This window comes from Lynx canadensis, chromosome A1, assembly GCF_007474595.2.
Source record: "Lynx canadensis isolate LIC74 chromosome A1, mLynCan4.pri.v2, whole genome shotgun sequence".
In the NCBI taxonomy this organism is placed as follows: Eukaryota; Metazoa; Chordata; class Mammalia; order Carnivora; family Felidae; genus Lynx; species Lynx canadensis.
The window spans coordinates 217,243,500-217,264,844 of record NC_044303.2 but is presented as its reverse complement, the minus strand read 5'-3'; the positions used below and the strand labels follow the sequence as shown (position 1 = coordinate 217,264,844).

Genomic DNA, 21,345 nt, shown 5'->3' with positions numbered 1-21,345 from the left:
TGGCTTTGTGAAATGTCAATCAGAAAAACCATGGAGCCAACCGGGCCTTCTGACCTACAGAACGATGAGATAATAAATAGGTGTTACTTTAAGTCGCTAATGGTAATTTACCATGACGGGAATAAAAAAGTGAATGCAATTTTCAAAATTAAACTTATTTTCTTACAGCTCCTTTTATTCATCTCTCAACTCCTTTTTACTTTTTCAATCTCAGACCGGGTGGGGGCAGGGACTCATTTTAATTTGGTTCAATAGGCTCTTCAATCACCTGTGAAATCCCATTGGCAACAAACCTGAAACTTTTTTTTTTTTCCTCCTTCATTGTTGTGGGGGAATCTCTTGTTTTACTCTTTGGCCTCTCCCTTCTCACTTTGAGACAAATTCCTCTGGTCCTCCCTCTTTTAACTCTTTTAATCAGCACTGCACAAGGAATCCCTGCTCCTCTACACGCAAATTGTCCAGCCAACCGGGAAATCCCTCTCCAGGGCAAAGAGAGGTAGGAGTGAGCAAAGGGCACCTGCAAGGGCAGCGTTTTACCCCATACACGGTGGCAGGGAGGCGGTGCTGACAGTGGCTGTACCCTTCCAGCTCCTTCACCGCTACTCTGCCAGTTCCTTGCTCCCGGGTCCCAAGGTACACACCAGCTCAGCTGTTAGCTGGTGCCCAGAGCGGGCGCAGTGATGCCTCCTCAGCCCCTCCCCTGGACACCAGAACCTGGAGGGGACAGCACAGCGGGGAGGAGGGACCAGGACTCACATGGTTTACAGAGTCCAAGAGCTGGTGTTGGGAGGGGCTCGTTCCCAGCACCTACTGTCTTCATCGTCCCACCCAGAGGTGGCGCACCCAAGCTCACCCACAGGCCAACTTGAGTGCTCTTGGGGGAACAAGGCTGAAGAACCCATGCCACCAAATATAGAAATACCCTCGAACCTTCTGAGAACCGTGGCATGCATCTGCTGTGAAACACACAGAGCTGGTCACCTCGCTACCGCTACACTACGGGTAGTTAGCTGTTTTCCAGCCCCTTTGGAAATGCAGTGGCGGGTGGCAGCCCTCAATTAGCTTGGTCCTCTCTACCCGCGCCCCTGAGGGACCAATGCAAGGACCCACCTTGGCTTACTTCCCCACCTTTTTTTCCAACTGAAACAGTTATTGAATTCACCCACTCACCTCTTACTTCCACCCATTATGCTCGTTTATTCACTCTCTTCCCTCTTCTTAATATCTAAACCAGATTCCATCTTTATTCACTATTTGCTGTCTGACAAATTCTCTGTTCTGAAGAGTAAAAATTGTAAAAGAGAATCCTACATATAGAACCCTCTGACCCTCTCTTTTTGACTGAAGGATAAAAATAACTTCAGGGCTCCTGGGTGGCTCAGTTGGTTAAGGGTGGGAGTCTCAACTTCAGCTCAGGTTGTGATCTCGTGGTTCCTGAGATCATGCCCTACATCAGGCTCTGCGCTGACAGTGCAGAGCCTGCGTGGGATTCTCTTTCTCCCTCTCTCCCTGTCTCTCTCTGCCCCTCTCCAGTTTGGGTTCTCTTTTTATCTCTCTCAAAAATAAACTAAAAAAAAAGAAACTTAAAAAAATAATAAATAACTTCTTAACAGCTTGTCAGCCCCTTCGTTAACAGTTTCGTAAGAAGTATCAGTAGAAACCCATGAAAATTACCTCACTCCCACATTCGGAGGAGAAACTCAGAATCAAAACCACATCCAAGGGGCGAGGAGTGGAGCACGAGCTTAGAACCACCAGCAAAGATTTAAATAATGCATTCAGTTTATGTATCTTTTTCCCATCACAACAAAGAAAAAAACAATGACTGCCACAGCAAATATGTCTCTGAAAAACTACCAAGCACTTGAAGTCTTTGCTCTTTAAAGTCACCCAATTGGGAAAGGAACCACACCAATGACTAAGTGTCAACCAACTTACAATCACACTGAAGTAATCCCACCTCTACAATTAACACCAACCTGCTTTTATCTCTGAAAAACTACTAATCCTTCAAGTCCATACGTTCCAAAGCTACATAAGATGGCAATTTGCTCTGCTCAGAAAGACTATCCTTTAATAGGATAGTTTTCTAAAACCACAGGAGGCAACGATTTGTGCGTGTGCGTGTGAGTGCGCATGCATGTATTTCGTTTTGGATACCAACTGGTATTCTCTTCTTTTGAAGGGGTACAATGATCTGGGGTCAGTAAATGACTTGGCTGTTAGTATCAAGATCGAAAGATCTAGGACAACAGTTTAAGAGTGATGTGGATGGACACAAGGAGAGAAAACAAAATGTGATGATGATTGTGTCTCCTGTTGATGCTGATCAGAAACTATTCATCCTTAAAGAGGCCTCAACAATCAAAAAGACAGGTATATAATCCTATGACCATAAACATTTGGTCCTAATGGTAGAGATAAAGGATATGTATGGAATCACCAAAATAAATACTCTCTCATAAAGACTAATTCACCTACCCCCACTGGGGATATCCCAACCCAGCATGAATAGAAACCAGCACTGTGGCTTTAATACAGCATAATTCCAGAGAGTGAAAGATAGATGTCATGAGACCTCTTCTGTTGTGAAAGGGACAGCAATTTGACACCAATTTTTAATATTGGTCTGTTTTCCCTGACTGTATTGCCTCTCAAAACATTAACAATATGAAGCCTTAAAAAATGCTTCTTCTATTTATGTGATATTTTACATAATTTTGTTTCTAAATAATTAACTATGTTAATATCACAGGAAGTATTATAATGGGGACATGACCTCAGAATCCACTTGAAAGCTAAACTGAAGGTATTATCTCCTAAGTGGCTAGAGACTCATTGAGAATTTTTAAAAGTTTGGAAGTCACATTTTGAAAGCTGTTATTTAGAGAAATTAAACACTCATTTAGGAGGGAATGATGCAGAAAAGATTTGTGTATGGTTGCCAGAAGCAAGGCTATTTCAGTAATCCAGGTGTGAGATGATGAGTTCCAGAACTAAGGTGGTAGGAGTCAGCAAGTAAATAAAACAACACATTTAAAGACATTTAGGGAGAAGAACTGACAAGGTTTGATTGCCTATTAGAAATAAGTAATGAAAGAAGGAAATGTATTAAGAATAACTCAATACTAAACTGTACACAAATGATTTGCTTTCCGAAAATCATCTTTTCTATTTCATAAAGTTAAATGACCATATAGAAGTGGCTATAATGTGATAGACAAAATGGAGATTTAGAAGGCGATCAAATTATTCAATAAAAGATATTAATTGAGAGTCTGTTTTAGGACAGGCACTAAACAATAGGCCAAAGCTTAGAGTGACTAACGACTAACTATGAATAACACAGACAAAACATACTTGCTTTAATGGGCACTTATTTAGGTGGGGAGCGGGGCAAATCGAGATAGCTAATTCATTTTCATAGCATTTTAGAAGATTATAAGTGCAGTGGAAAAAACAGATCCTGCTGAAAAGGATCACAAGTTTTGGGATGTGTAAAATTTTGAGTAGAGAGATAAGAATAAGCCTTGCCGAGAAGGGACATTGGAGCCAAGCCTAGAAGTGAGTGAGTGGGATGTATGGTAAAGAGCAGTCCGAGTAAAATGAACAGCTGATGGGGAGACGCTGACACAGAGTTTCACAAAGGACACAGAAGCCAGCGGCAGATTAAAGAAACTCCCACTAGCGATGTTTGCACAATTTGAGCGTCTAATTGTATTTTCTTGGATATGTGTCTACTGGTTTCTGAGACCATCCTTGATTTCTGATGCACAAAATTATTGGAGGCTTAGTTTGTATGTTTTGATTCTCCGGACCCCAAATCACTTATGGGTTAAAAAAAACTTGCAGATAGTTTTCAAAAACATGACAGGGGTCTAGTCATGTTCGCTGTTGGTGCGTTATTACTTCTAAGCCTTCTTGGTGGCCTATATTATCTGCTCATCTGTTTTTGTTTTTTTTTATCTATAAGCTTATGTCATGTTTTTCATTCCAAGCCTTCTCACTTTACCCTTATTGGTATCTATAGCTCCCTTTGCCTCCAGAGACTCTGAATTCCCAACTACAAAGCTGTTTTATTTCCTTTTGCAATGTACACAAAATAGAATAGGAATTGCTTCACCAATATCACGACTGATAACATACCACCCAAGTTCAAGATTCCTTTTCTCTTTTTGTCCTTCAGGCTACATCCCGTAGAGGAAGTGCAATCAAAGTATAGTGTTCAAAATTACTTGAAATAATTAGTTCCCTGTGTGTAGGTGGATGCATATATTCTCTGCATATTATAAATTTGATGTAGTTATGTTTTTCTACTTGTATTTAATTTTAGCTTTATCCTCCTGTTTGATACAATTTAGATTTAATTGCATTGTTTGACTTTGGGAGTAATTAACATAATTCAAATATCAAAGTTTCATTCCATTTCTCTATCCCTGCTATCTACCATTGCTGTTCTTATTGATAAATGATTTAATTGAATTAGCTTTGTGTTTATGATGTGAATTTCTTTTCTTTTTTTCAAAAATGAGATCACACATACATATTCATGTCTTATTTTTTTTTTATTTCCTTACAACAAAATGCAGTTTATATATGTATATGGCATCTATCTAATTGCCCATTGCTTTTTTGATAACAAGTAACATTTTGTCCTAAGAATTACACTAGATCAAAAAAGTATTTCCACTCTATTTTACAGCCTTATAGTATTCCATTGATATACAGTTTTGCTATACTCCATAGCTATATGGTCCATAGCTATATAGTTAAAAACCATAGTTTTCAACCAATGTCATGTCAGGTTGTTTCTGATATTTTACTATTTCAAATAAGGCCACAGCGAATATTTTTACATATGTTTGGATTGTTGGAAGTATATGGAATTCTTATACGTAGAATCGCTAAATGTAAAGTATAATTGCAAATACAGTTGTTGGTTTAAGATGTATGTATTGTACTATATACAAAGGAGTTACACAAGTTAACAAATGCACTAGTTGTGCTTAAGGGAGCCTGTTACCCTATAGCTTGCACTAAACTATATTATTTAAACTTTGCTGTAATGAGGTAAGAAATGGTATCTTGATATAATTTTAATTTAGTTTTAATTTCTTTAATTATGAGCATTGAGCGTTCTTTCAAATTTTTAAGAGCTACTTTAAATGTGTGTGTGTGTGTGTGTGTGTGTGTGTGTGTGGTGTAGTGTATACTACTCATCCTATGTGTGTGTCTGTGACTTTTGCACATTTTTCATCAGGTGTTTAGTCTCTTTTTTCCCCTCAATATTCAAGAAAATGTGGCATAGGGGTGGCTCAGTCGGTTAAGGGTCCAACATCAGTTCAGGTTATGATCTCACAGTTCATGGGTTTGAGACCTAGGTCTAGCTCTGTGTTGACAGCTCAGAGTCTGGAGTCTGCTTGGGATTCTGTGTCCCCATCTCTCTCTGTCCCTCCCCCCTTCATGATCGCTCTCTCTCTCTCAAAACTAAACATTAAAAAAGTTTTTTTTTTCAGTAAAATTAAATCAGTAAACACTAAAAATGTGGCATATACACAATGGAATATTATTCAGCCTTAGAAAAGGAAGACATTCTGTTACTTGCAACAATGTGCCTGAAATTAGAAGACATTATGCTGAGTGAATTAAACCAGACATAAAAGGGAAAATCCTGCATGATCTCACTTATATGAATCTGAAATAGTCAAATGCATAGAAGCAGAGAGTACAAGGATGGTTGCCAGGGTCTGGGAGGTATTAGTGAAAGGGTACAAACTCTCAGTTTTGCAAGATGGAGATTTATCTAGCATAGAAATTTATCTAGCATAGAGATTTATATAGCATAGAACCTACAGTTAATACTATAGTATATACTTAAAAATTTGCAAGAGGATAGATCTTATGTTAAGTGTTAATGTCACACATAAAAAATAATGGTAAATATAGAGGGTAGGAAGAAACTTTTGAAGGTGATGGATATATTTAGAGCATAAGTTATGGTGATATCAAAGATATATACTTACCTCCAAATACACCAAGTTGTATTCATTAAATATGTGCAGCTTTTTGTAGGTCAGTCATACCTCAACAAAGTGATTTAAACAGTATTTGAATATTTGTGAGTTTGGCCTTTTCACTGTTATATTCACTGAAAAAAATATGTTCCAGTTTGTATTTACTTTTCCATAAGTAATATTTTATTTATTTTTTTCATGCAATTGTTTTAGATGGCTGAATGTATTGATCTTTTATTATATCTGCATTTTTTAAATTTTTGGTTAAAAAGTATTCTTTCACATCCAGATTTAAAGGGAATTTACACAGAGTTTCTTCTATTGTTTGTATAATTTCATTTTCTTTTAAACTTAGGTAACATTCACTTGGTATTTATTCTAGCACACATATGTTTTATGTATTTGATTTTATCAATTTTTCTTTTGCAAAATGACTATCCAGTTTTGCCAACACCGTTTCATAAAAAGTCCACCTTTTCCTCAACTGTTTGAGATGCCACCTTAATTACATATGAAAAATGTTCCCTGTTCTTGGAAGTATTTATGGACTGTCTGTACCATTTCTCGGGTTTACAGTCATTAGAATGGTTTGTCATATATTTTGTTATCTGACAAATCTAAGGTAACTATAATCCTCTATTTTCAGATTTTCCTATTTATTTTATATGTATATAAATGATATATTTCATATTTATTTTTCCATGTGAGCTTTATAACCAACGGGCCTATGTGTGGGGGAAGGGTATGCTATATTTATTGGAATTCGATGGAACTGACTGACACTCTATGACTATTACTCTAGCAGCTGTTTGCAGGTGGATTGGTGGTGAGAATGGTGAGCAATGAAGGAAACAGGATGAACAGGCGATAACGAAATAATCTTGGTGAAAGATGGCTAAGACTTGGCCAGGTTAGTAACACTGGAGATGGATTAGTGCTAAAAGTTTGAACATATTTAAAAAAAAAAAAAGGGGGGCCGCCTGGGTGGCTCAGTCGGTTGAGTGTCCGACTTCGGCTCAGGTCATGATCTCGCGGTCCATGAGTTCGAGCCCCGCGTCGGGCTCTGTGCTAACAGCTCAGAGCCTGGAGCCTGTTTCGGATTCTGTGTCTCCCTCTCTCTCTGCCCCTCCCCTGTTCATGCTCTGTCTCTCTCTGTCTCAAAAATAAATAAACGTTAAAAAAATAAAAAAATAAAAATTAAAAATTAAAAAAAAAATTTGAACATATTTTAAAAGCCATAGCAATGGGATTTCCTCAAAAAAAAAAAAAAAAAGGTATGTGAGGTATTAAAACCAATTATATTTCCAAGTACTCTGGCCTGAGCTACCAAATTGGTGAAGCTGTTCTCTACTAAGGAATGGAGAGCTGTAGAGGAAATAGCTTTGGTGAAATTTGTGAGTTACAGATCAATCCCATCTTACTTTTGGTGCGTTAATTTTGATTGAGTTGCTTCCTAGTAGTGGTACATTTCCTTTTTATATTATTATAGAATCAATCATAATATGTCCTTATTTTTTTTTATAGTTCATTCTCTCTGTGGTTGAGCCCTATTTTTCTGTGTTAGATTCATTCCAACCCCTACCTTTCTTTTTTACCCTGATCATTTTTCTAAAAGTCTATCTTTATTCTGAGTCATAATTAGAAAGCCAAAATTTCATTCTGATGTTTACCTCTAATAACATTTGTTCATTTTAATCCCCTTATTTACTTTTCTTTGAGTTTACATTTGATTTTTTTAAGTTACTGATTTGACCACTTCGCTAAATTTGCTTCATTCTATATAATTTTCTAAAATATTCGATTAGCATTATAAATTTTTCTCCAGTAAAATTTTTGGTTGAATTTGAAAAGTTTTGCATGAAGATTTTTAAGTTTTTAAAATTTTATGTATTTTATCATTTCAATTATTACTTGCTTATGAGATAATATCACATCTCTCTCAAATTTTTGTTCATTTTAACAGAAGATCTGTCTTATCTTCTGTAAGAAATATTTGGAATATATTTTTTTCTATATAACTCTAAGTACACTTGAAACAAATCAATCATTTTGTATGCAATCAAACCCCTAGATTGTGAAGACTTGTTATTTGGTAATTGAAATATTTATGCCTTAATGAAATACTCAGATAGAACCAAAAGTGTTTGCAGCTGTTTTGTTTCAGAAATGGCTTTAAAATGATTGTAATGTCAATCCTTTGTGACTGGAAAAAAAAAAAAACAACTTCAAAATAATTAGAAGCCATTTAGTTTTAGAATAACTTCTCAAAGAATTGAGAATTAAAATTAATACCTAGACACTAAAGTCTCTCATTAGCTGAACTGTTCATAATCAATAAATTTATAGTTCTAAAATGCTTCAATTTTTGGAAAGAAGAAGTATGTAGTGGTTTACAGATAAGTGTCATTTGACAAAAAATTTACAAAGACAACTGACATTTTCATTAGTGAGATTAAAACATGGGAGCACAGGGGTGCCTGTGTCGGTTTAGCGTCCAACTTCGGCTCTGGTCATGATCTCATGGTTCGTGAGTTTGAGCCTCGCATCAGGCTCGGTTCTGACAGCTCAGAGCCAGGAGTCTGCTTTGGATTCTGTCTGCTTTGGATGCTTTCTCCTTCTCTTTCTCTGTCCCTTCCCCACTGTGTTCTCTCTCTCTCTCTCTCTCTCTCAGAAATAATAAATGAATAAACTTTATGAAAAAGAAAAATATGGGAGCACAAGGGCCACGAAAGGGGCAATGTGCTTGGGGGTCGGTAGGCTTCAGCTTTAGCGGGCGGCCCCTGGTGGTGGTATGGCATGACTGGCTAGAGATTTCTAGCACCATGGCCAGCTTCTCAGCTGTCACTCACAGAACTGATGAAATGCAGAAGGATCTCCTTAGTAAAGGCAAAGACATGCAGTTATCCACGAACTGAGAAGAGTGAAGTTAAACACGCTGAGAAAAATGATGCTGACCCTATCTTTGTGATGAACAAAACCATTTCAACTCGTTACAATTTGCCAGGCATCTGACTGGGTGGTAATCCTGGAAGTCCATTCCAGCTCTCGTGGACAAAAGGCCTTGGGACATGTACACCCCGGTGACCAAGTCCCGAGGAATTTAGTTTCTTACTTTCAAAGGTCATGAGCCAGGAGAAGTGAATACGTCTTATGGGCATTCTTGTGCCACGATGATGGACTGTATGACAGAGAGGGCATTGGAAAGTGAATATGTGGTCAGTTTGTTCAGAGCTCCAGAGCTTCCTGCAATCTTTGGAGCCTTCTGTTACGATACAGTTTTGGATAAGGGACTTGATGAGTAGATGCCAACAAAAGAGAATCTACATTCCTTCACCAGAGATGCTTGCCCTTTGACTTATAAAGATCTTCCATTCGAAACGCTGGAAGTTGAAGCAAATTGGCATTGGAAAGACTTTAACACAACAAGCACAAAATAGATCTCGTAGAAGAGAAGGCATCTGGGAACCCTGAGAACATCGTCCAGCTACACAGATTTGATGACTTAACTGTTGTGAGGAAGGGTCCTCTTAGTCCAAGAACAAATATTTGTTCCTGTTATGTAGCATCAGCAGACCACTTTCTAAAATTAAAAAAGAATATTAAATTAAAATAAAAGTCTTCTACGAAACAAAAGAAAATAAAACATGAGTTACAGTGGTTGTGTGATGCCGGTCTTGTTAGCTCTGACGCCTTTCCTTGGATTTTTGTTTTCCTCCTACTATCCTCTGGAACTCTCTCTCATCACCTCTCCATTTCCATCATCTCACCTTTTCAGAGAACTATTCCTGTGGTTTAGCTCTCTGTAGGCTATGTTCTCCGGTTGCAGTTTAAAACAGTGTTTGGGGTGCCTGGGTGGCTCAGTCAGTTAAGCGTCCGACCTCAGCTCCGGTCATCATCTTGCAGTTTGTCAGTTCAAGCCCTGCGACGGGCTCTGTGCTGATAGCTCAAGGGCTGGAGCCTGCTTCAGATTCTGTGTCTCCTTCCCTCTCTGCCCCTCTCCCGTTCTCACTCTGTCTCTCAAAAATAAATAAACATTAACAACAACAACAAAAACAACAACAACAAAACTGTTCCTGGGGCGCCTGAGTGGCTCACTTGGTTAAGCCTCAGTCCTGATCTCCTGGATCATAGATTCCAGCATCAGGCTTTGAGCTGTCAGCACAGAGCCTGGAGCCTGCCTAAGGTTCTGTGTTCTCCCTGTCTCTCTCAAAAATAAATAAACTTTTAAAAGCATTAGTAAGTTAAGAATAATAATAAAATAATAGTTTAAAAAAAGTGTTACGCTGGGCCACCTGGGTGGCTCAGTGGGTGGTTAAACATCTGACTTCTGCTCAGGTCATGATCTCACAGTTGCTGAGTTCAAGCCCTGCATTGGGCTCCCTGCTGCTGTCAGGAGGGACCCTGCTTCAGATCCTCTGTCTTCCTCTCTCTCTGCCCCTCCCCCACTTCTCTCTCTCTCTCTCTCTCTCTCTCAAAATAAAAGTTAAGTAAAACATGTTCTATAACCTAAACTTGACAATTAACTAGCTTTAAACACAGAACTGAAAAAATTTTACATAAAACTATATTTTCATTCTGGTTCATTTCCATGTGTTAAGCCTGGAGCCCTAGTTAAGGGCCTCCATTCACTGTAGCTAAAGACAGTCCTACAAGACTGGGATTGTTACTTGATTTTTACTATATTCAGTACCATTTTTTGCACTTACTGCATTTGCAACTAATTGACTTAGACAAAATGACCCCAAAATACACTTTGTGTATATGTCAAATAGAAAATGAAAAATAAACACTTTATGTTTTAGAACAACTGATATCAGAAAACCCGGTGACTTAAGGTTGCGAAGGACACCTTGAGAAAAAAACAATAAAGCACAAGAGTAGTGGGCAGATTGTAATACTGATAGGCTCCAAAGGATTTAAAGAAAATCTTTCCATGGAAAGACACCAAAAACAAAGGTTTGAAAAAAAAAAGTCTTTGAATAAAATATAACCAATGCATATACGTGATTTGCAGGGTGAGATTTATTCTCTATTTCTTATATTTGTATCAGGTTTAGGAAATTTCCACCATTCTCCCCAAGAGGAAAGGAGTTGCTGGATGCATTCGGCTCAACTCCATACACAATAAGGAAACGTGGGAATTTATAGCCCAGGAGCAGAGTGGAGAATTACCAAGAGGAAACATCAGAGGTGACGATGGGGGCGGATTCTGGCTAAACTCACCTACAGGCTTCTTTCTTGCTGAAGGCGGGCCAGAGTGCTAGGACATCACCTGGGGAATGGTAGAGGTTGAGGACCCATATTAGATATCAAGGATTCTGACTAAACTGATAGCAGGATTCTCAATGAAATTGGGTAATGCAGAGATGACCATGGAAGCCGAGAAACCATACTTGCCAAGAGTTCAGAGTACAGCTTAGTAGGCTGAGTAGAGCTTAGTCAAGGAGGGAATCTTTGCCACGACTTCTCCCCAAACCTACTGCCAGCTCTATGTTTCTCTATGCCCCTTATCATCTTCTAATACAGTATGCAGTTGATTTATTCATGTTGATACATTTCCCCATGCTAGCATGCAAATTACAAGAGACCATGGATTTTTGTATCTAATTTGTTCCTTGCAATTGATCCATCAGCTACAACATTGATTGCCCAGAGTAGATACTCAGTAAACATTTGCTGGTTTATGATCTATTGCCTAATTTTTGTTGGGCTTTTGCTATAAAATAATTCATGAGAATTCCTTCTAATAACACCTAGAACAAAACCTTTAGTAAGTGAAAGCAGTGATCATTTTGTCATATTTTAAGAAGTTAGATCTGTAAAGGGTTAATATAATGCTGTAGAAAGTGAAAGCTGACCCTTTTAGCTGACAATCCTGAATAAAAGGTGTAATTAGCATACTGTTTTGCCTCTTAGATACAATTGATTTTACTGCTGCTAGAAATAGTAAATGGAAGAATTCACTGATTTTATTCTTGTGGATGTTTCTCCTCTTCCATTTAAAGCACCTGAAGTGTTGCTGATAAGCAGGCTTGAAATTTGACAAATGTTCTCTAATTTCCTCCTAGTTTTCAAGTGTGCAAAACACAGGCAAAAAAAAAAAAAAAAAAAAAAAGAAAGCCAGAAACCTTGCCATAATGTCAAAATGAGAACAAAAGGAGGTCTAACCTCAAAAAGAATATTTTTAGTTGAAATATACATTTGTATGTGAATATTCTAAATATTATCCTTCTGAGTAACAAATTCCATGGATTTCAGGTATTCTGGGAAGAATAGTTACAATGCATCTGTCAATGATTTGCCTAAATTTCACCTACAGTCTTTTAAGTGCTGAGGGGATTTTAGTGACCAAGAGAACAAGATGAGTGCCATTCACGCCCTCACTGAAGTTACGTATGAGAAGACATGGATTCAATCATGCATATACATGAATTTTAAAACAGTGTGCAGGGGCACCCAGGTGGCTCAGCTGGTTGAGCAGACTTGGGCTCAGGTCACAGTCTCGCTGTCTGTCAGTTCGAGCCCTGCGTCCGGGTCTGCGTTGACAGCTCGGAGCCCGGAGCCTGCTTCAGATTTTGCGTCGCCCTCTCTCTGCTCCTCCCCACTCACGCTCTGTCTCTCTTTCTCTCAAAAAGAAAGAAACAGGAAAAAATAAAAATAAAAGAAAACAGTGGACAATACACAGGGCGTGTTAGCAATGTACAGATTGTGCAATTTAAACCGCTTTGAGGTCTATGAAGGGACCCTTGAAAATTTGATGTGAAAGCTGAGACTGTAGAAAGAAGTAAGTAAATGCTAACCTAGGTAGAGAGGACATACAAGAGGAGGGGTAGTCTATGGAGAGGGTGTGAGGTGAGTATTTCTCTGAGCAATGCAGGACATTGAAGGACGCTCCCGCAAAAGCATAGAACTTCATCGAAGAGAGGTGGGCTATGGGGCTCAGAAGATGAATGGCCTGATCACATATATGAAAAAGGTTAAAATTTATCTTCAAGATAAATGAAGCCATTTGAAGATAAGTATGGCATCACTGAAGAGAATGAAAAGGAAGACCACGAGAGACCCTTGGAAGACTAGTGCGGGCATCCAGACCGTGGTAACGTGGACTAGGTGGGTGGCAGTGAAAATGCAGAGAGGTGGATAGATTCCAGAGTTATGAGAAGTAAATGACTGGATCTGTGCGATGTGCAAGGAGGAGTGAGCAAGTCTCTGGTCGCCATATGTGGCCTGAGAAACTAGGTGAATGTGCTTCCTAATTTGCATGTTTCCTTTCTAATATTGAAATAATAGAGGGAGAGTATGTGTGGAAGGAAAATTCAATGATGAGTTCAATTTTAGGGAGAAATATTAAACACAGTGGAGGCTGAATCAGATAAGTCGGAGCTGAAGAAAGAGATTGGTCATCAGCGGCACATGCATGGTGTTCCGTTTCAACCCTAACTGGTCCTAGTTCAGTGTAGTTCTGACATGAACACCCAGATTTAGCAGCACACTCCGTAAGTCTATGGACATGGTTTCCAGAAAGAATTAAAATCACCTTTATTCAGAATCAGAAAAATATGAATCAAAATAGTAATTATACCCTCAGATGAGGATGTAGCAATCCCATTCTAAGCTTTCAATTATGTGAATATGGTTTTATTTTTCAGTTGCTCTCTTTAACTTGAATGTACGTATAGTAATATAATTCATTGTCTTCAGCGATCCATAGTTTGCTCCTTTCAATATAAGACCCTTGTTTTGGGGGGTGCCCGGGTGGCTCAGTTGGTTAAGTGTCCACCTTCGGCTCAGGTCATAGTCTTGCGGTTCCCAAGTTGGAGCCCGTGTCAGGCTCTGTGCTGACAGCTCGGAGCCTGGATCCTGCTTCGGATTCTGTGTGTCTCTCTCTGCCCCTCCCGACTTATGCTCTGTCTCTCTCTCTCTCAAAAATAAACATTAAAAAAATAAAAATAAATAAAAAAAAGACCTTTGCTTTCTTTGTTTCTGTTTCCCTTTTATTTTTCTCACAAAATCCAATTTTCACTTGTAGAAGTAGCTCAATCATCTGCACTTGCAAACCTATTCCCAAACCTGCAATTCCGTGTCACTGGCTGATTCCATGGGGCTCTTGCATTTTTGCATTTCTTGTGAACCAAGGCAATAACAGCTGCATTTTTAGAGAAGCCTGAATCAAGCTTCGCAGTCTCTGCATTCCTGTTACAAAACCCACTCAATGTGTTCATGTCACCTGTCACCTGTCTCTCTTCACATCTTCCTGTGGGAGTTGGGCTTGGGAACTGGCATGAGAAAATACTGGTACTGTCACTACTGCTCTTGCCATAAATAATAAAGTCTTTTGGCTCTGACCCGGGAGTATTATGACTTCTGCCAGCATCCATGAATGAGAGACAGAATAATGAGCTAGCTTGCAAGTAAAGTAACATCAGCTCCTTCACAGCTCTCCATTAATATGAAAAATAAAACAAAAACAAAAACATCAACTACTCTTTGTATGAACTAATAGCGTAATAGAATATCCTGATATGCAATAGACAAAATGAGAGGCAAATTTATCGTGATCACACAATGATATAGGGGCTAGTCAACTTGTTTACATGATAAAAATGAGGCTTCAAGAGGTAATGCCAACAGGAAAAACTCATACTAGATGCAATATTATCCAAGGAGAAAATTCTGTCAATCCAGGGAGCCAAAAAATTACAGGTGCAATTTTATTGGTGAAGACATAAGCTATTAATTAGGATTCAAACTCTGATATTATCTATCCTAAAAGATAGGGTTGTGTTGCAGCTGAAAATATAATTAAACGGGTGGGGGGAGATGAGATGAGGGCATGGTGGCATTTCTCATTTCCCAATACATGTAAGCACTTCAGAATATAGCTGATTGGTTATAGCATGTGTAACACCCATATACACAGATACACTCCTGGGATTCAGTGTTTGTGCTAATAGTGTGATCCTCAAGTTTCAGGAGAAGATGTGCCCTGGAAAGAGTTCTCATTTTGGAAATGGTTAGGAGAAATAAACCACCACAGTATTCACAATGTGTATCCCAGGAGCTCTTCCAGCAGCACTAAACGGCAAGAACTGCTGAAGCTGGAGAATCCACGGGAAGGACAAGAGCCGATTTATCATAGCATGGCAGGCCCCTGAATTGCTAAAGGGTCAGGTGCATTCTGCCCCAAATCTTTCATCTTTCGAAAAGGTAATCTCTCAAACAGCACTTGCGAAGAGCTCCTCAGCTACACAGTACCTGGATTTATGACCTACAGAGACACTTGGCATGGTGGTGGACTGAGATTTTGCTGTCTCACATGTATTTGGAGTGGAGGTAAGTGCTACGTTCATCTAAATCGCAGCTTCCAATGGCCTCCCTCTATCAGGCAGTGTGTGTCAGGGAGGCAGAGCCTGCATATAGCAAGGATTCCAAGATGTATGAACATACGTTTGCAGGTGTATGTTTGGACACAGGCATGCACATACGGGGACTTACGCATTAAGCCCCCATGATTGCTGACAAGGCTATGGGTGAGTTGGGTCGGTCTCCTGATCCTAACTGGGCACATTCACGTTTCCACTTAACCCCAAGTCAGACAGGTGGTTCAACTGATGTAGACTGGACTTTCTTATATACCTGTAGGTCAGCTGGTTGTCACTCAATCTGGGTTGACCTTGTCTGGGTCCACTAGGGCTACTGGCCTCGTCCGTGTTCCTTCTTATCTTCCACCAGGCTCTTCCATACTTTCCATTTATGTCTCGGACGCAGAATTCCCAGAGAGAGTGGAAGGAACACAAGGGTCTTGAGCAAAGGCCCAGAACTACCACACTATTGGTTCCAGTACTTTCCATTGCTTAAAACAAGTCACAGTCCAGCTAAGATTTAAGAATCCCCACCTGTAGGGGTGCCTGGGTGGCTAAGTCAGTTAAGTGTCTGACTTGATTTCAGTTCAGGTCATGATCTCACAGATTCTGAGCTCCAGCCCTGCACTAGGCTCTGTGTTGACAGTGTAGAGTCTCCCTGGGATTCTCTCCCTCTCTCTGTCCTTCTCTTGTTTGAGCTCTTTCTCTCAAAATAAATAAACAAACGCTAAAAAAAAATTATCAATCAATCAATCAATAAAAAGAATCCCCAGCTCTAAATAGCCTTTTCTTAGAAAGGACTGTTGCACATTTACTATCCCATCATTTTGTTTAATTCTCTGATCAACACATATAACTATCAGAAGCTTGAGTGATTATTTACATTTTTATGTTTTAGTTGTGCTTATCTATCTTCACAGATGAGAAAGTAAATTTGGATTCTTGTCCGCTGCCAAAACCTCAGCAAATAAAATAGTTCATGGCACATAGTAGGTACCTGATTAACATTTTCTGATGGCTCAGTGAAGATTCCCTAACTGCACAGGAATTCTTTCTTTTTAAGGGCACTGAAAACATTTATCCTTACACTCTAGTAAGAGACACATTGCAAAAATAGATTGAAAAGGAAGCAGGTGAAGTAAATAAAGCAAAACTGATTTTATTATATTTATAAATATATGTGAAAGAATCCACAATGAAAGAATATCCATCCGAACATATCAGTTGTTCACTGGTTTATTCATTACTAACAAAAAATTTGTAAAAAAAAATCATTAAATCTGAATATTCTTTCAATTAGCAAATTATTCATTGAAACACAGATCATCAAAGTTTCTATTTTTAAACATTTAGGAAATAAAGCTAGAGTTGTTAACTGTTAGTTTTATTTGAACGCCTGTGCTTTATCCAGGGAGGATGAAATAAATTATTCACTATAAATGGAGAAATACATTAATAAATTCTGATCACCTCTATTCTGTGAATCATCTCTTTTGCATTGCAAAAAAAATTAATGTCTCTTCCCACCCTGAATAATTTATGTACTCTCCTCGGTCTTTGCAGCCACATAATAAATGTACTGAGTTCCTGGCAAGTTGAAGATTCTGTTCACAAAGTGTGGTAGATTTTTTAACACACTTTCCATGTGCCTCTCAGTCATCTGCCTACTAATTATCAACGAGGCCGTCATTCAAGCAATACAATCTAAACCTTTTGTGGATTTCTGACCGAACTACGTGTACTACATTCTCTATCAAAGTTAGTCAGGCAAATATAATGTTTAATATTTTTTTTTTGCCTTTTTATGTCCCTAAGCAAGAGAACTTATGTTTAATACAGACTTAAAACTGAGTGTCTTGGAGATGGGGTCTTGGAGTTCTCTTCCTTGCTTGACCTTTAATAGTGAGAGGACATTGGGCAGGTAGTTTTTCTCCCGTGTAAGTCACCGTTATTTGTTTTGTTTTGTTTTGTTTTTTAAAATCTGTATGATGGTGATAGTAAAGACTTTTTAAACTTTTAGGTAAAATACCATGATTATGTGATACAAACATCACAAATTTATTAGAACAGTGCCCCGCACAAAGAAATCCCTTTATACATTTAGTTATTACTAATAAATAGAATTTATACTTTCATCAATTCAAAACTAAATATCATTCTCTTATTAATGTCATAATATGTCCATTAAAGTGTTATTTCATAGAACTGATCATTTTAATGAGAGAAATATCATTACTTTATTTGATTATAATAGAAAAATGAAGGAATGGAAAAATATATATAATATGGTATGTGTTACCCTTACCCAACACAGATAAAATTGGTCATGCATGTATTTTCACATCATTTCTTAAAGAACCCAACTTGAAAAAAAAAACAAATTCATATTCAAAGTAACCAAATTTTGGGGCGCCTGGGTGGCGCAGTCGGTTAAGCGTCCGACTTCAGCCAGGTCACGATCTCGCGGTCTGTGAGTTCGAGCCCCGCGTCGGACTCTGGGCTGATGGCTCAGAGTCTGGAGCCTGCTTCCGATTCTGTGTCTCCCTCTCTCTCTGCCCCTCCCCCGTTCATGCTCGGTCTCTCTCTGTCCCAAAAGTAAATAAACGTTGAAAAAAAAAAATTAAAAAAAAAATAAATAAAAAACAAAGTAACCAAATTTTAATTAAATGTTAATGGTGAGAACAGCTCATATGGGCATACGCATGGGAATCCGGGATTACTTTCACTAGATGAACTACTGTAAGTTTCAAAATGCTGAGATGTCCAGGATTTACTTTGATGGTACCATTTAAGTGAACAAGTTGAGAAAACCAAAGAGAAGTGCTATTTGGTTGTATTGGGCGGATGTCTTCCCTGGAAAATAACCAATTTCCCATGTAAGTCACAGGTTTTTTTTGTTTGTACTTTAAAAATACCCCAAACTTCAGACAAAAGTACCATAGCAAAGAGCATGGAACAAAAAACTGTTTTTTGTGTTTTTGTTTTTGTTTTCAGAGGGAGGCCAGAAACTGTGGGGAAAGCTTAAAACAACAGAGCACAAAAAAGAGAAGCACAAAATTAAGAACTGTAGCAGCATAGTTTAGCACATTCAAGGAACGTGCCAAGGACAGGAAAAAGTAAGACTGGTGTAAAGAGCCACAAAAGCATGACTTTAACAGCAATATCATAGAAGGAGAAATTAAGAAGAGAGAAAAGAAAAAAATATGAATATTTACAGTATGGTGGAGAAGAGTGAAAAACTCTAGTAATAACACTGGTAATCTGGGCCCTGATTTACTAAAGTGGACAACATTGAAACATAAATATATGAGGAAAACTATTCTGGGAATTCTCCCACTTGAATCTGCAATATCAACAGAAGACTGTGTAGGTAGGTCACTTTAAAAAATGGCAGGTGTTAACATGCACCCCGATATTTATAAAAGCATTATCTACAGTAACCAAATTATGGAAACAACTCAGGTGTCCATCACCTGATGAAGGAATAAAGAAGATGTGATATATATATGGAATATTACTCTGCCATCAAAAAGAATAGAATCTTGCCATTTGCAATGACATAGATGGAGATAGAGAGCATAATGCTCAGAGCAATAAGTCACTCAGAGAAAGACAAATGCCATATGATTTCACTCATATGAAGAATTTTTTTTTTAAATTTTTTTTTTCAACGTTTATTTATTTTTGGGACAGAGAGAGACAGAGCATGAACGGGGGAGGCACAGAGAGAGAGGGAGACACAGAGTCGGAAACAGGCTCCAGGCTCTGAGCCATCAGCCCAGAGACCGACGCGGGGCTCGAACTCACGGACTGCGAGATCGTGACCTGGCTGAAGTCGGACGCTTAACCGACTGCGCCACCCAGGCGCCCCTCATATGAAGAATTTAAGAAACAAAACAAATGAGCAAAGTGGGGAGTGGGCAGGTGGAGAGAGGGGCAAATCAAGAAATAGATTCTTAGCTACATATAGAACAAACTGATGTTTAACAGAGGGGCAGTGGGTAGGGGGTTGGGTGAAATAGGTGATAGGGATTAAGGGGTGGACTTGTGATGAACACTGAGTGTTGTATGGAACTGTTGAATCACTGTATTGTACACCTGAAACTTAATATTACACTATATGTTAACTAACTGGAATTTAAATAAAAAAAAATTTAAAAAATAGCAAGTGTTAACTCAGCATTGGGTAATGAATTAAGACTACTTAATAAAGTGGGAATGATACTCAAAACAATCCCATCATCCATCTGTGCATGCATCCATACACGCGTCAGTGTACCTTTGTATCCATCCATTGTCAGTTAGTGGATCAGTCAGTCTAACAATTGTTAATTAACTATTTTACATTGCACTGAATATTCAGGGTACACAGGTGACAAGCATTTTATTTCCTTTAATATATAGTAATGCATATTTATTTAAAACATGTGTTTATATTAAAAAAATTTAAATATGTAAAAGATCTGTATGCTGAAAACTGTAGAAAGCTTATGAAGGATATTGAATAAGATACAAAGAAATGGAAAAAAATTTCATGCTCATGGATTGGAAGAATAAATATGGTTAAAATGTCAATACTACCCAAAGCAATCTACACATTCAATGTAATCCCAATCAAAATTGCACCAGCATTCTTCTCAAAGCCAGAACAAGCGATCCTCAAATTTGTATGGCACCACAAAAGAGCCCGAATAGCCAAAGTAATATTGAAGAAGAAGACCAAAGCAGGAGGCATCACAATCCCAGACTTTAGCCTCTACTACAAAGCTGTAATCATCTAGACAGCATGGTATTGGCACGAAAACAGACACATAGACCAATGGAATAGAATAGAAACCCCAGAACTAGACCCACAAAAGTATGGCCAACTAATCTTTGACAAAGCAGGAAAGAACAGCCAATGGAAAAAGGACAGTCTCTTTAACAAATGGTGGTGGGAGCACTGGAGAGCAACATGCAGAAGGTTGAAACTAGACCACTTTCTTACACCATTCACAAAAATAACCTCAAAATGGATAAAGGACCTGAATGTGAGACAGGAAACCATCAAAACCCTAGAGGAGAAAGCAGGGTAAAACCTCTCTGATCTCAGCCGCAGCAATTTCTTACTTGACACATCCCCAAAGGCAAGGGAATTTAAAGCAAAAATGAACTCTTGGGACCTCATGAAGATAAAAAGCTTCTGCACAGCAAAGGAAACAACCAACAAAACTAAAAGGCAACCAACGGAATGGGAAAAGATATTTGCAAATGACATATCAGACAAAGGGCTAGTATCCAAAATCTATAAAGGACTCACCAAACTCCACACCCAAAAAACAAATAATCCAAGGAAGAAATGGGCAGAAGACATGAATAGACACTTTTCTAAAGAAGACATCCCGATGGCCAACAAGCACATGAAAAGATGCTCAATGTCACTTCTCATCAGGGAAATACAAATCAAAACCACACTGAGATATCACCTCATGCCAGTCAGAGTGGCTAAAATGAACAAATCAGGAGACTATAGACACTGGAGAGGATATGGAGAAACGGAAACCTTCTTGCACTGTTGGTGGGAATGCAAACTGGTGCAGCCACTCTGGAAAACAGTGTGGAGGTTCCTCAAAAAATTAAAAATAGATCTACCCTCTGACCCAGCAATAGCACTGCTAGGAATTTACCCAAGGGATATAAGAGTACTGATGCATAGGGGCACTTGTACCCCAATGTTTATAGCAGCACTTTCAACAATAGCCAAATTATGGAAAGAGCCTAAATGTCCATCAACTGATGGATGGATAAAGAAGATGTGATTTATATATACAATGAAGTACTACTTGGCAATGAGAAAGAAAGAAATCTGGCTATTTGTAGCAACATGGATGGAACTGGAGGGTGTAATGCTAAGTGAAATAAGTCATACAGAGAAGCACAGATACCATATGTTTTTACTCATATGTGGATCCTGAGAAACTTAACAGAAG

The 21,345-nt window shown here is 38.5% G+C and overlaps 1 pseudogene; it reads left to right on the top strand.

Moving 5' to 3' along the window:
* Window positions 1-756: 756 nt before the first annotated feature.
* LOC115523895 lies at window positions 757-11,278 on the top strand (annotated as a pseudogene).
* Window positions 11,279-21,345: the final 10,067 nt, after the last annotated feature.